Below are 14,043 nucleotides of genomic sequence, written 5' to 3' on the forward strand. Positions count from 1 at the left end.
TTAAATGCAGGGGGAACTTCCCTGTGAAGATTCATGCTGACAGCTCTTGTTTCTGGTTTGCAATCACTTCTTCTAACTATCTGTATGAGAGCGCGATTTAGGAAACCAACTGTATTGGAAATGCAGGAAGGGGAAGAGCACCGTGCGCTCCAGCAGGCGCTGAGGTGGGGTGGGTTATAACTGGCTTTAATTGGCATACCCGAAAGCAATGGCACTCACTACCAGCAATTAATGGGTACTTCAAAAGGAATTTGGTCTTCCCTGTCTTTGAAAGCTCCATTACATCTGACCTGATGTTTAGGAGTCTGTCTGTCTTTTGTTCCGAACCTTTCAGCTAAGAAACGCATTCCCATGAGTAGGGTTTTTAGGGGCTGCGTATAGTTTGTAGGTGTTATTTTTTTGCATAGCTATAGCCATTGCAGACCCTAAATGTAACAAAGCACCCATTTGAGGCCAGACTTACAGCGGTATGTTCTCTCTGCAGCTTTGGGCCTGCTCTGGTACAATTTTCCCTATTTTAACCAAGATTTTAGGGCTGCGATTTAATACCGTCTTTAAGATGCAAAAACGTTATATTTTTTGAACTCTGTTCCAGCCACCTGCTTCTTCCACCATGCTTGAAAGAGGGCTCTTCAAGTGTATTGATAGAAAGAAGGACCACTTGAGTTTGTCTTCTAAACTTTCCCTCATTTTTGTGTTGATTTTTTTCTCCTATAAGCTCTTCAGACTTGAAATTTCTTCTTATTTTAGAGCAAGCAAAAAGTAATCCAAGTGTCTTGTTAGTATTTAAATAAATATTCAACTTGCTGCTGACCTCATTGTCTCCTTACAAAATACTGCTTATCTACTTCAAATAGAATGGGAAGCATTTCAGGCTTTTTACATGCTCAGGTACAATGCCAATTAGTGTCATTAGATGCAGAGGATTAGTATTATGCCAGTAAATACTGGTTTTAATTAGAAGAGATGTAAGAAATACACATTTCTTGTCATTTAAACTGATGTACGAATCATTATGATCACTATTTGTAACACAGAGAAGTGAAAAATTCAGGTTGTAAAGCATTTTAACATTTTCAGAGTTTTTGCTGCTGTAGTTTTTTTGAAATACAGCAGATGGCTCTATTGTTAATGATTTTCCTTGCATAGTTATTCATTTTACAAGATACTTATCCATCTGAATGTGTCCAGTAATTTCCTTATTTCAGTCTCTCGCTTTTTCTTTGTGGGTAGGTGTAAAAATAAAAATTTATTGGTGCCCTATGTACATGTATTGAGAGCCAGATTTTCAGACTCTGACTTGTCAGAAATGCTGAGAACCTCAAATTCCAGTTGAATTTTGGTTGATCTGCATATCTGTAGCATTGTGGGGAGAAAGTAATTTGCCACAGGAGGTTTAAATTTTAGCTTTAGTATCCATATATTTTTTCAACTGGTGTCATGATTTAAAAGAAAGAAAGAAAAAAAAAGCAGATGATCCTCTGGGTATGGCAGGCCCTGGCAACTTTTATTTGAAGATTAAAAAGCAACAGCTCTGATTAAACTTGACTCTGGTCAAGCTCTAGCTTTGTACGGGGAGATTAGTTACACAGTGTATTGGATTGAACTGCAAAACTGGCTTTAGAAGTCTTTGCTGCTGCTGGCCGATTGCTCCTGTTCTTTACACAAACATTTGCTGCTCCTTCAGCTGTGCTATTAGAAGTGCTCATCGTGCTGCATCCTAAACTGAATTTTCAAAGTAATACAGTTGACAATTACTCCAGAAAAGGGGTAACTAGTTTGTTGTGGGTTGGTTTGTTTTTTTTTTTTTTTGATTGGTTGGCAATGGTTTTTTAAGTGGTCACCACTTCAACAATCTGGTTTACAGCCCCGCCTTGCATGCGATGCTGTCAGTGCAACTGAGGACACGGTGTGCAGTTCTTAAACTGTTTTCACTTCACAGTGCATGTTGTAAGCCTATTATGTAGGGAGCACAAAATCCTGGTCTTACAGATGTTTCCGTTGCCATTGCTGAGCATTCACACATTTGACCTCGGTCCTGAAGCACCGAACCACTAGGCATGTTGCAACATGCATATGAAATACATGTTTTATTTCCCATGTGTCTCATTTGTGAGACTCAGAAGGTTGAGAGAGTAACACAATGCTGATTTATCAGTAGCTCCGTGGTTAAAAAGCTTGCTTGGGGTGTCTGGGATTTGGTCTCTCTGACTGAGGTTCTTCTCCCACACAAGGGTCAATTTTACTGTGTATTTCCCATTAAGGATCTCAGTCCCTCCCGGTGAAGTTGCTCTGCTTTTACACAAAGCGATTAAACGAGCAGGGAATAGAACCCAGATGTCTCCTCTCCAAATAACTTTCCAAACGTATAGTCTTCCTTGTGCTGGCTTGAGGAATTACTGGTGTATGCTGGGAACCACAGCATGCTACACTTAGTCTGATTCAGCTGTCAGGTGGGGACTCAGCCACTGGATGTGAGGCCAGCTGCACAGATCGCTGACTTGAAAAGGGGTGGTAAAAGGCCAAAAAATGTGCACCTCTGCATGGACAGGGACCTTAATAGAACAGTAAGGGCCGTGCTCAGGCTGGGGTGGTGTGCCTGTGCACTTTTATATGCAAAGCAGATTGCGTTGGCCGCTTCTGTAGGCAAACATCTGTACTCTGAATCACAGCCCTTGCAGGACTCACTGCACGCCAGCAAGTGAGGCTGAGCCCAGTAAGGTGTGCAGATCCCAGCAGTGCGCTGGAGGTGGCAGCCAGCTGTAGAAATGGTGCTTCGCACAACATGCCTGTGTACGAGATGTTAATGCTTGCACCTGCAAGAACTTGGGAAGAAGTGTTGCTTCACCGTGAAGTATGTGAATAATTTGGCTCTATTTGAAGCAGTGGTTCTTGGCTCCTCCTGTGGCTGAAATCGTATCTCCAAAGTACCATGACTGCTCTTTCTTCCTTCTCTAGAACAGTACCTAAGGGGAAAGGCATCAGAGTGGGAGCAAGCACCCAGTTCTCTTAAATTCTTTTAACCATACCTTTACAGACTTGACTGACATGCCATAAATGCTTCTGGAATATTTAAGAACCTATTTCTGAGTGAAAGAGGCTGTCAGCCCTCTAAGGACAGTGACTCACCTGGCAAGAATAATCCTTGCAGTGCTACTAAGGAGGACATGATGGCAGGTAGGATTGCACATCAGTGGCTCTGTGTCACTACCAAAGGAGCACATTGTTTTTAGAAAGCTGACCAAGAGAAAATCTCAGCATTGAATCAGGGAATTTTTGGTCATTGGTATATAAAGTCCACAGCCATTTCTTGAGCTTCTTGAAGTCTTGGTGGTGGTTTCAGTACATGAAAAAGGAGAGTTCCCTTCTCCTCAAGGGGAACTGACTACAACATTGACTCTACCAGACAGCTTCCAGACAATGAGTAGAGCAAACTAAGTAGTGGTTTTCACTGTCTGGTGTATACTTGTGTGAGTCACGTCCATTTCTACATGAGACGCTCAAATCTGTGGCTTCGTAGCTTACTGGAATAAACACTCCTAAGTAGCACAAATGGGAGTGCCAGACTCCCCTACACCAGTGGTAGCTATTCTATGTTTCTTCATTGTGGTGTCTTTAAAAAACACAGGTCTTGTACACAGTTCTCTTATGAGAGGTAGGCCATTTTTAAACCTTTATTTTTTGACACAAACCTCAGAAGCTGCCAAAGCAGCCAGACAAGGAAAGGAAGGATGATGAACTTGCAGTGGGAAAGGAATGCTTCAGTAAAGTGTGGGTGATTTAATTGCATATTTCAGTCGTATGTAAGGTTTTTAATTTGGAAAATCACATTTTAACCATTTTACCTAATTACAAAATCTGTATTGTTCTGGGTAACAGTTCATATTAATTAAGATATGCAGACTGGGGGAGAGGTGGAGGAAGTCATTAAGTAAATGTACTTTACTTTAAAAGTGAAAACTTCGTCTTGTCTCATTTTGACTGGGAAAGGTGGCCTTGATAGTACAGCTCCTTTTACGCCACTCTTTGGGAAGGTAAAGGAAACACAGCAGTGACATGTGAAAGATACTTGTTGTCATTATATATATCTAAGCAAGTACCTGTGGAAAGATCAGGAAGGAGTGATGTATGTCCTTCTGCAGCTCTAGTAAATGTATGGGTTTAAAACAATGTTTTCGTATGTCATTAATCAGTTAGTCAAATTAATTGTAAGTTGAGATACTGACTAATGTAAAAATTTAATTTAGAAAGGGAATGAGTTAGTGCTAAAACAAGCTAACTTCTAAAGTCTCTAGCACAAAAAAACCTGCGAAAAGTAGCAGAAGATGGCTGAGGCAATAGGGTCTCTGATGCTGATAGTCTAGAAGAAGAAAATTAAAACACATGTATGAGAAGAAAAAAATTTTTTAGATGCTTTGATACTGTTCATTCCAAAGTGAACAGAAATAATATAGCCAAACAGTGAAGAAAAGCTGTGTCTTGCACTTCTCAGGAGAGCACACTATCAATCCTTCCAGGCTTCATCCTGCTTCACAGGAGTGGTTCCAGTTAATACACGCTTACCATTTTCACAGCAAACCTTGCCAAAACTTAAAGGCACAAATAGGCTGGCCTTGTGCTGGATCCAGAGAGAGACTGGCCGATGGCTGCAGTATCCAGTCTTTGACCCTAAAAGCAGACAACAGTGCCACAAGGATCCCTCAAAGAAAACTGAGGACACAGCAGTACTGCATGAAGAGGTCTCCTCAGAAATCCTCAAGTCTGGAACATCCCACTGCACAAAAGCCTAGTGCTGAAAAGAAAAGATATGACAGTGTAACGATTATAAGAAGAGAGTCCAAGAAATGTGGTTTGGAACATCACAAAGTAATGCCTGGCTACACAAAACTTTCACCTCAGCTGTAAGTAAGGTTTTTATATGGTAGTTAGTATTGGTGCAGATCCATTTTTAGTATGAATAATGGGAAGACAAATTCCAAGGCTGCTGTTGTTGTTCTATAGCTGTTGTTGTTTTGAGCGCTGTCTTGCAAAGATTTGTTTTGAGCAGGGTTAGGTGGTGTGGCTCTAAACATGCAGCTGTTTAAGTGCAAGGGGTGACTTTCCTACTGCAGGATGTGGACTGCCATGATCCAAAACTTCTACCAAGCAAATGTTTCATGAAAATGAAAGAGAAGAAAGAAAACCAAACAAGCAAAATCTGACTGAAAAGCTAGGCATGCCTTGCACAAACGCGACCAACATAGGAAACAAGACTACTGAATAAGTAATAGTACTTGGCACTTAGCACTTCCCGTCTTCACACACTGACGTTAGCGGAAGAAATGTTACAGTCACCCTGTGAGGTATGAGACAGAGATAATAACAGACAAGTCAAAGATCTCAAAGCTGAGATCAGTTGTGAATTCCTGGCTTTAAATCCCACTCTCAACCCAGAAGTCGAGGGTCCCTTCAATAGCAAGTGAGTTGTTTTATATATTTATTTAATTATGTGTCTACAGCTTCAGCTGTAATTTGTTACTAAGTCAGTTATCAGAGCCCAGAGCATTTCCAAATGAAAGGCAAACCAAGGGAAGAGGCTTGGTAACACATATAAAACAAGATTTCAATTTGTGTCTCATTTTTTGCATCTGAAATGCTAACAACTAGATTGAGTTTACAGTGTATCTGAAAGGGTACACTTTGCCCTCTAAAAGGTCTGTCAGAAATCAGGGGAAATGTGTGGCTGTCATCTTCTAAAAGCAGTCCAGGTCAAAATTGGCAGCTTCTACAGATGTGCACTGTCTCTGAGTGCTGTCCGGTGTGACAGGTGATGTTAAGCTCTGGTCTGGAGGTCCAGTATAGGGCTGGGGACAAACTAGTTAGTCCTTACTCTTCTGAACATGTGGGAAGAGGACTTACCACCTGGCTGGTGGCTAAGGCTTTCTCGGTCACAATCTGGTGTCCGTTTCCTCTCTCCCTCCAACCAAGCAGGAGTCAGAGTGAGTCCAAGGTGTGATGGGGATTGCTTGCTCTTCCAGCTTGGCTGAGCTGTGCTCACTGGCTGGGGAAGGTGGATGTTGAAATGCAGCGTATTCTTGCCTCTGATTGCTTGTCTTCAGAGAACAAAGCGCAGTGCATAGACTTCTTCCACCTGTGTTGTCAAACAGTGGAGAATAATCCCAGTTTTCCTTGGCTGTGATCTTCTGGCAGTACAGATTAGATCTAGCATGGGCATGAGCACATTTCTGAATTTCTGTCAGTTTACTGGGAGCATATAAAATGATGTTTATGTCAGCTCTCTTCTGTCTGCATGCATGCAGACAATACCTCATTTGTCCAAAGATCTGCCCATTCCTTCAGAACGTTTGTATAAATTTGAACTTGCAGAGTTTGTACTACTTCAGCACTTTGCATCACGCAGATGCAGTGTTGTATGTCATTTTAGGAACATAGCCTTGGTTACTGTCTTGAATATGTAGAAGTGGTTGCAGTTAGATGCTGTAAGAGGCTCATCCGAACAGTAATGAATGCTATGGAATTATATTAGTGGTTGGTAACTTTCCTGTCTGTTTGCTCCAGCAGATGTCCTGCATTCTGCATAGTCTGCGGTTGTTCTGCATGTTCAGAGCTCTGGTTAACACTGCTGAAAGTTTAGTGCATGAATGAGCACAAAACATGCTGTGGAAAACCAAGATACAGAGCAGGTCAGGGTGACACAGTCTGTCTCAAAATTTGTAATGATATTACAGACTAAAAAAGTTTTCTAGTTAGGCGTTAGATCAAAAGATGGATGGTCTTTAAACACAATTGGGTCCCTACAGGAACAAGTGACTTCATTTATTCTGGTACAGAGTGGGGGGAAATTAAAAAGACAATAGTATAAAAATGCAGATAGATGCATGTTCAGTAAGGCAGTATAAGGTTGCTCATTTAAATCATGTAATTATCTACAAGCTTAACAGGGATACTGTGGCTAATCACTAGAAATAATGTAGGTGTGATAGATAAGCTTGGACTTGAAAAGTTCTAACAATGCAGTCACAATATCCTCAGGTTCGAATGGAATAGGATAGTCCATACAAAGAGTAGTAACACAAAAAAAAAAAGTTGAGCTTGAGTAAAGCACAACTTGAAGGAATGCAAAATGAGACTTAAAAATCTGCCTGGAACTCAATAATGTGTGTATAGGGAATCAGAAGTGAAGGGCAGAAAATGGTTGAGAAACACTAGGGCAGGCTCTAATGAACAGTCTTTTCAGTAGAGTCAAAAGAGCAACAGAACCCTGTATGGGTAAGTAGAAAACAGAAGTAATATGTGAGAGAAACAGAGATGTTGAGAGGGGGAGAAAAGATACAAAGAGTCTGTGAAGGGAGAACAAAGTTAGTGTGTACAGTAAAACCTTATTTTTTTGCAGTTTGTTAAGCTAGAAACCCAGATGTGCAGGCGATGCTGCGTTTTGTTATGCCTTTATTTATGCGCTTACTGAACTCTGTGCTGGCCTATACAGCCATGTCTGGGGGGAGATGGTTCTCTGGGGCCATTCATATTTGTCATACCAGTATGCCTGGCAACTCGGTTTGCTGAGTTTGTGAAAGGTCTATTCTATTAATGGTTTTCTACTGTAATCAGAAAATAGTAATATAGAACCTGTACTGAAGTCAAAGAAGAAATACCAGTGTAAAACAGATGACATTTGTCAGCTCTGTACCTGTTTGATTTGTGTTATCCACAGCGCCTCTTGACTTTCTACCTCCAGCATCCCCATTTACAAATAGAAACAGTGCTATTTCCAAGCACTTCTTACCAGAATACCAAGTCAAGTCAGGAGTACAGAAGATTGGTAGGATTGTTTGAGGTAGCAGAACGACTCCTAACCTGTCACCACATTTGACAACTCTGTTAGCTTCTCTGTTTTTCTACACGTAAAATTAGCATTGCACATTTTATAGGACCTCTGTGAGGTCTAGTAAATTAAGATATAAGCAGAAATATGTTCCTCTCATTAGAAGGCAGAAATTTTCCATGCCTGTGCATGAATATGGAATACCCTCGGTCACAGCTGAAATTGGGAACTGGAGCAAGAGAAAGTCTGGAAATCTTCTGGTGGGAGCTGCTGACTCTGATTCACTAGTACAACCAAGCCTGGGAGCAACAGTGGCGGGGGGTGCTGGCACAGCTTGCTGTGGTACTCTAGGATGAAGGTATTGTGCGCTGCACGATTGACCAGCAATGCCCATAGCAGCAGCGAAGTCACTTCCCTTCAGCTGTTTTCATAGTACTCCACCCAAAATGTTCTTTTAAATGAGTTTTGCCGTGCCTCCTGTACGCTGTGCTTTGGTGTTCTCCCTGCGCTGAGCAAAATGGAATGAGCAGTATGCCCCTACAAGAAACTGTGGAGGAACAGGAGCTTGATAAATACCCAGAAATTCCAGGGCTTGTCGTTGGATCTCAGAGGAGGGTTTGAACCTGGATCTACAGATTTCTGCCTCTTGACCTGTAAGAAAGTGGTTATTCTTTATGCTTCAACCTTTGCAACTGGTTGTGAAATAGTAGGTTACAGTGAGTAGGCACGTACTGACAGTATAACATACTGTTGAGAGGGGTCAACCTTCTATTGACAAACTATCCTAAATGCCTGAATAGCATTCTTCTTTTGCTGGTATTCAAAATCTTTGCAAAGCATGTTAATTAAGGAATATCTAAATGGTATACTTTCAATTTATAACAACTGATGCAGAGAGGTGAGAAAGCACCCTTGTTGCGTTAATTTTCCCCATGAATGAAACCTTGTTTCTATGTTAAATAATTTGTTAGAATTTGAGTTAAAACTTCCGAAGTTTCATATCAACTCAGACTTAGAAATTGTTGCACAGTGAATAGTTCTAGTCAAACATGCCATCAAAATAACACGGCTTCATAGCAAAAAACTTTGCATCTGTGAAGCTGTGGTATTGAAGGTAATAGTTTGAGAGAATGCAATTTTAAAACATGGAAATATTATGTAAAATCAATAGATGTACAGGGTGCTATTTATTTCTCTGCTATTTCAGGTTGTTTTTTTATTGTGTTAGCAGCAGGTGTTAAATTCTACTAAACCAGTGAAAAATAGAACTAAATATTTAATTTACTATATCAATTATACAAAATTGGCTTATGAAATATTAAAGTATCTTTTAAGAGATTGCAAGTAGGAACACTAGTTATAAAATCCAATCCCTTAACAGAAACTTAATATAGATGTGAAGATAAACTAAGCATGATTTTAGGGTTGTAGCTCCTGGGATTGTTTTGTTGCTTTTTAAGGTGGCAAAGCCTAGTGATCATGCCTATCTAATTTGAAAGTATATGCTCATGACAGAAGAAACGTGAAATTAGACTTCTAAAGAGAAGGATGTTAAATAGAAAAATACACTAGGAATATGTGATCTTGAACATCGATAGGTTATTTTGGAACACTGTGGGCACTCATTTGAATAAACCCATTTAATCATAAGGAACAGGAATGCAGTGGATTCCTACAAAGAAGCATAACAAGAGATGGACACAAACATAAGTGAAATACATATTGAGACATAAAAGTGGGACAAAAATTAGTCATATGAAACAAAAAGTTAGTCATAAGGAGGTTATGGATAATTTTGTTGCCAATAAACTGAATCTTAAAACACATAGAGATCAATATAAAGACATCCACTAGCTTCTAACAGCTCATATCCTAATGGTGCTGACGCTGTATTTCAAAGTGTTACTTCATTAAGCGGGGAGAAACAGGACTGATTGCTCAAATGCAAACATTTAAGCTTGTGTTTAACATTTTTCCTTGCTTATAAATGTAAGTTTTTCATCAGAATTTAAAAGATCTTCCTAATAGATTTTATCAATCTTTTCTCAAAGGAAAATATTTCTATCAGAATATTACCATAGGATACAGCAATATTCTTCAGGAATGTACACATTTCAGTGGTGGTCGGGAGGAGAGCTCCATGGCTTTTTCCAGCTTGCCTCTGTGGTTGCTTGCAGTATTTTTGGGGAGTTGCACAAGGGACTTGAACTTCCTTGGTAGGTACCTGGGTTACTTGGAGCTCATCTTCCAGGCTTTCTGCACTCTGATTCGTGTTGCCAAAGTGCAAAACCGTGTTGGGAAGGTGTTGAAAAGAATGGACGATGTTCCCTTCTTTGATACTCTGTTTTGGAATTTCAACTCCTGGGAAATGCTCCTGATTTATATATTTTTAAATTCATTTTCTGAAATTAATTTCAGCATCTCTCAGATTAGACAATTTCTAGTTTCTGACTATGCTTACTTTATAGTTGCCAGAGACAGTAGCTTTCCCAGAGCTGCCTGTAATAGTCCTGCTTCTGAGCGGATTTTTTCAAAGACAAAGATGACAGCAAAGTCCATAGTCTTCATGGCAAGTCAACAGGGATCTGACATCTAATTGTCATTTGCACCTTTGATGTTTCTGCCCCTCTAGCATTTGTGCTATAAAGTGATGTCCCTGTAGTGTACAACTGCAGCTGATTTCTCAAGTTGAGTTCTCCCTAAATCTAAGATGTAGAAAAACTTCCTCCTTGATGATGGCAGGACTTTTTCTTAAGCAAAAATTCTTCCTTCAATCACCTTTGCAGTTACTCTGCCAATTCAATGTCCAACTTACCAGCATATCCCAAACATCTAAGAGGTGAAGTCTTGTAGTTTATCAAGAAGATTTGTTAATTTATCTCTAATGGACCAAAAAGGAATCAGATGATGATGTTCCATATTCTGTGCAGCACATTAAACTTAAATTATGCAATGCAAAATTATGAATCATATATCTTCAAATGCCTCCTTCCCACTGGTCCTGGAAAATAGACGTGTAGAGAGCTCAAAGGAAACACAAAGCCTTACACATAAATGGAGCTTTGAAATGAACCCAAGCCCCAGGATGAGAAGGCTGCTTAGTGGAGTGTGATGGACAGAGATGCCACATTTCTCATGACTTCTGGTCCCCAGTGAAAGGAGGGGTAGCATTTTCAGGTGGTGCCCTGATAACAAGATAGTATATACATGCTGTTGATAGCTAACTGGTTACATTTTTGATGTATCAGGTACTGTGTTTGCAGCTTTTCTGGATGTCAGCAAATTTAGCTTCACAGCAGTTTGCTTGGTTGCCAGTTGCAGCACGGTTGCAGCTTCAAGGCAGGCTCCTCCAGGAACTTCATGTGGATGGACCCCGTGCTGTTGTAGCGATGCCATTTCCAGCGATTTCCAGCGCCTGGTTTGGAATTACAGCTCATTTAGCTTTAAACTAACTGTCTCCAGAGTGTACTGCAGAAATGCTGGTTTGTTGCTTGGAAGTAAAACAAAGAAATCCTAGTAAAATAGATAGAGCTACACCATGCCTTTGAAGAACTTCCTGGAGATTTCGTTTGCAGGGACTTGCTTGTATTAGGAAGTAAGAACTGAAGGCAGGAGAGAAACCTAGGAAGAAAGTAATGTATTTTTTTTCTGAAATGTTCAAGAGATTAAGTAAAAAAAAAAAGTGTGAGGGGTAACGAGAAGCCTTTAGATTTGAAGAGTTCCTGTGCCTTTTTTACTGCCTTAAGAACAAAATTTTGGAGTGAAACACAGGAACATGAAGAGCACTTTGCAATCTAGGTATGAAAAAGCTGCAGGTGAGAACAAATAATGATTAGTTACTAATGCCACTGCATTTTTTTACTCAGAAATAATTCAGAGAAGGGTTCTGCAGTTGAGGTTATTGTCTAATGTCTGGTTCTTGAAAGACAGAAGCAAGAGAGGAGCTAAGATCATTTGAGTGGAATTTTTAAACGGTAGAAGGCAAAGGGAAGGTAAGAACAGAATTCGTTCAAGTTGGAAGGAGGCAACTAATATGACATCTGAGGTATCAGTGATGCATTCTGTATTATTCATGGCTGTGACTCCAGTATGGCTTGTAGGTTTTCTATGTTTTCATTTGCTAAATTAGGTGGGACATCACATAAAGAGTAAAGTAGTCAGTGAAACGTAGAAAGGTTTACATCATCATGATCATGCAAAGCTTGCAGATGCCTTTCCACAAATTGTGGGTTGCTACAGCACTGATTTTTATGTTAATTTACTAGCAAATAATTTTAAAAGACCTGTTTATTTTTCAATAAAAAGGAAAGATATAAATTGGCTGAGTGTTCCTACTTTTTACTTACAGCTGCCCTGAGCAGATGTCGGGGATTCTTAGTGGTATGCTAGACCAAAATTAATTTTATGAATAAACAAACAATTTCTTTTTACTACTAGCTTTTTCAGGCTGATTCTCTCCCAAATTCACAATAAATGGCTTTTTAAAGTCTCCTTATAAATAATTACCTTTCTTGTGCCACTTTTTTCAGGCACTTGGATTTTAATTACGATGATGAACTGTATTAATAAGTTGTTAAATAATTTTATCTTTTTAGGGCTGAATCCATTTTCCATTTGTCTTTGACTTCATTGGGTCCTGGGTTTTCAATCCTTTTAATCCTGGCTAATTCAGTTGATATTGCACTTTCACTCCCTTTTATAAATTCACATTGGAGAAGCAAACCGCATGTAGTGGCATCTTTCTTCTGAACTCTATGCACATACACCTGCCTTAGCTTGCTGGTTAGCAACTGTTACTAGTAACCATTTTGTTTAACTCAGTCATTTTGATCTCTGTAAGTTTGAAAAGATAGGTAATTAAACGGAGACAATGAGGTCTTCCTTTGGGCTGATGTCTGGGGACCTTAAAACACTCCACAGAAGATGGGTAGCAAAGTGAATACTGTGCTAGTTGATAGATAAGGGATATGCAACACTACTGTACTCACCTTCAGACCAGTGTTTTCCCATGTAAATAATTGTTAGATATCTATGTATGCAATTTGTTGTAGAGAAATGCTGAACACATAATTCCCCATGACTTCAGCTGTGATTCAGTATCTGTGAAAAGCAGCTGCTTTATTAAAAGCAGTGTGCATCTCTATCGGGATCAGGGGGAGAAAAGCCAAGTGACAGATTTTTAAACTTCCTGATTTTTAGTCTCATGGCATGGTCAGGATTTACTTAATTAAAAGGGACTGCTATTAAAAAAACCCACAACCACAGATCATGTTTAAATTTTCATAGTTTTCTTTCAGATTCTGTATGAAACGCAAAACATGGTAGTATGTCTCATGATCCGACTCCTGAATAATTTGATTGACTACAGAAAATATTAATTTAGATATTGTTAGAAGTCATAGCTGAAAGAATGATCCTGCAAGGCTTTACTTTTATCAGTTTAGTGCCAGTCTGTTCACATCACATATCTGTTTCTTTGGAGTGCAGCCTTGGGTATCTTTGCTTATGCTCTGTATGACCCAAACTTTGGACCAAACTCAAACAGAGAGACAGTACTGCAACTTTTTGCTCTTTAAGTCAGAAGCTTAGAATGACAGAAGAAAAGGTGTAGACCAGGCAGTTGTGCTTCCAGGTGTGATGTTGACACCATCACTGCCGCTGCAGTTTGCCAAGAGACAACTCACTAAAACACGGGCAACATTTTGCTTGACCACTTCTATTTCTCAATGTGTAAGTGTGGATGAAGAAGCCATTGATATCAAAGTCAGGCTTTGAAATATTGCTATGCAAAGCTACAAACTTTAGACAGAATTGTTTTTTTTTTCCTGTAAGAAAGACATAAAAAGCACTGTCTCAATGAACAGTGATATTTAGTAACTTGCCACTAAATACCTCTGAGGATATATACATCTAAAACAAAGAGAGTTTAATACTCAAATTCTTTCATTCATGGTATTTCAGTAAAAAGAGTGAAATGCCAAAATGCAAAATGATAATTTATATTTAGTGTAGGTTTTAAAAAATGTAAAACCTATATATAAAATGTAGATTTGAAGATTGCAATATCACCTTCATTTTGCCCGCGGACTAACGAAATGTGCATTTGTGTATCAGTTTCAATTATTTTTAACTAAAAACCAGGCAGTTGTTTAATCAGATTGTTGGTACTTTTGGTTTGAGATGCTCACCATGATTGCAGTCTGTGACCAGATCAGCACACA

The 14,043-nt window shown here is 39.5% G+C and overlaps 1 protein-coding gene across 1 annotated transcript in view; it reads left to right on the forward strand.

Annotated features, from left to right (window-relative positions):
* Positions 1-14,043, forward strand: part of LOC104624000 (putative deoxyribose-phosphate aldolase) — a 32,565-nt gene that overhangs the window by 1,954 nt on the left and 16,568 nt on the right. The gene's annotated exons all lie outside the window — the stretch shown is intronic.

Source organism: Phaethon lepturus, unplaced genomic scaffold, assembly GCF_000687285.1.
Source record: "Phaethon lepturus isolate BGI_N335 unplaced genomic scaffold, ASM68728v1 scaffold11157, whole genome shotgun sequence".
Lineage (NCBI taxonomy): Eukaryota > Metazoa > Chordata > Aves > Phaethontiformes > Phaethontidae > Phaethon > Phaethon lepturus.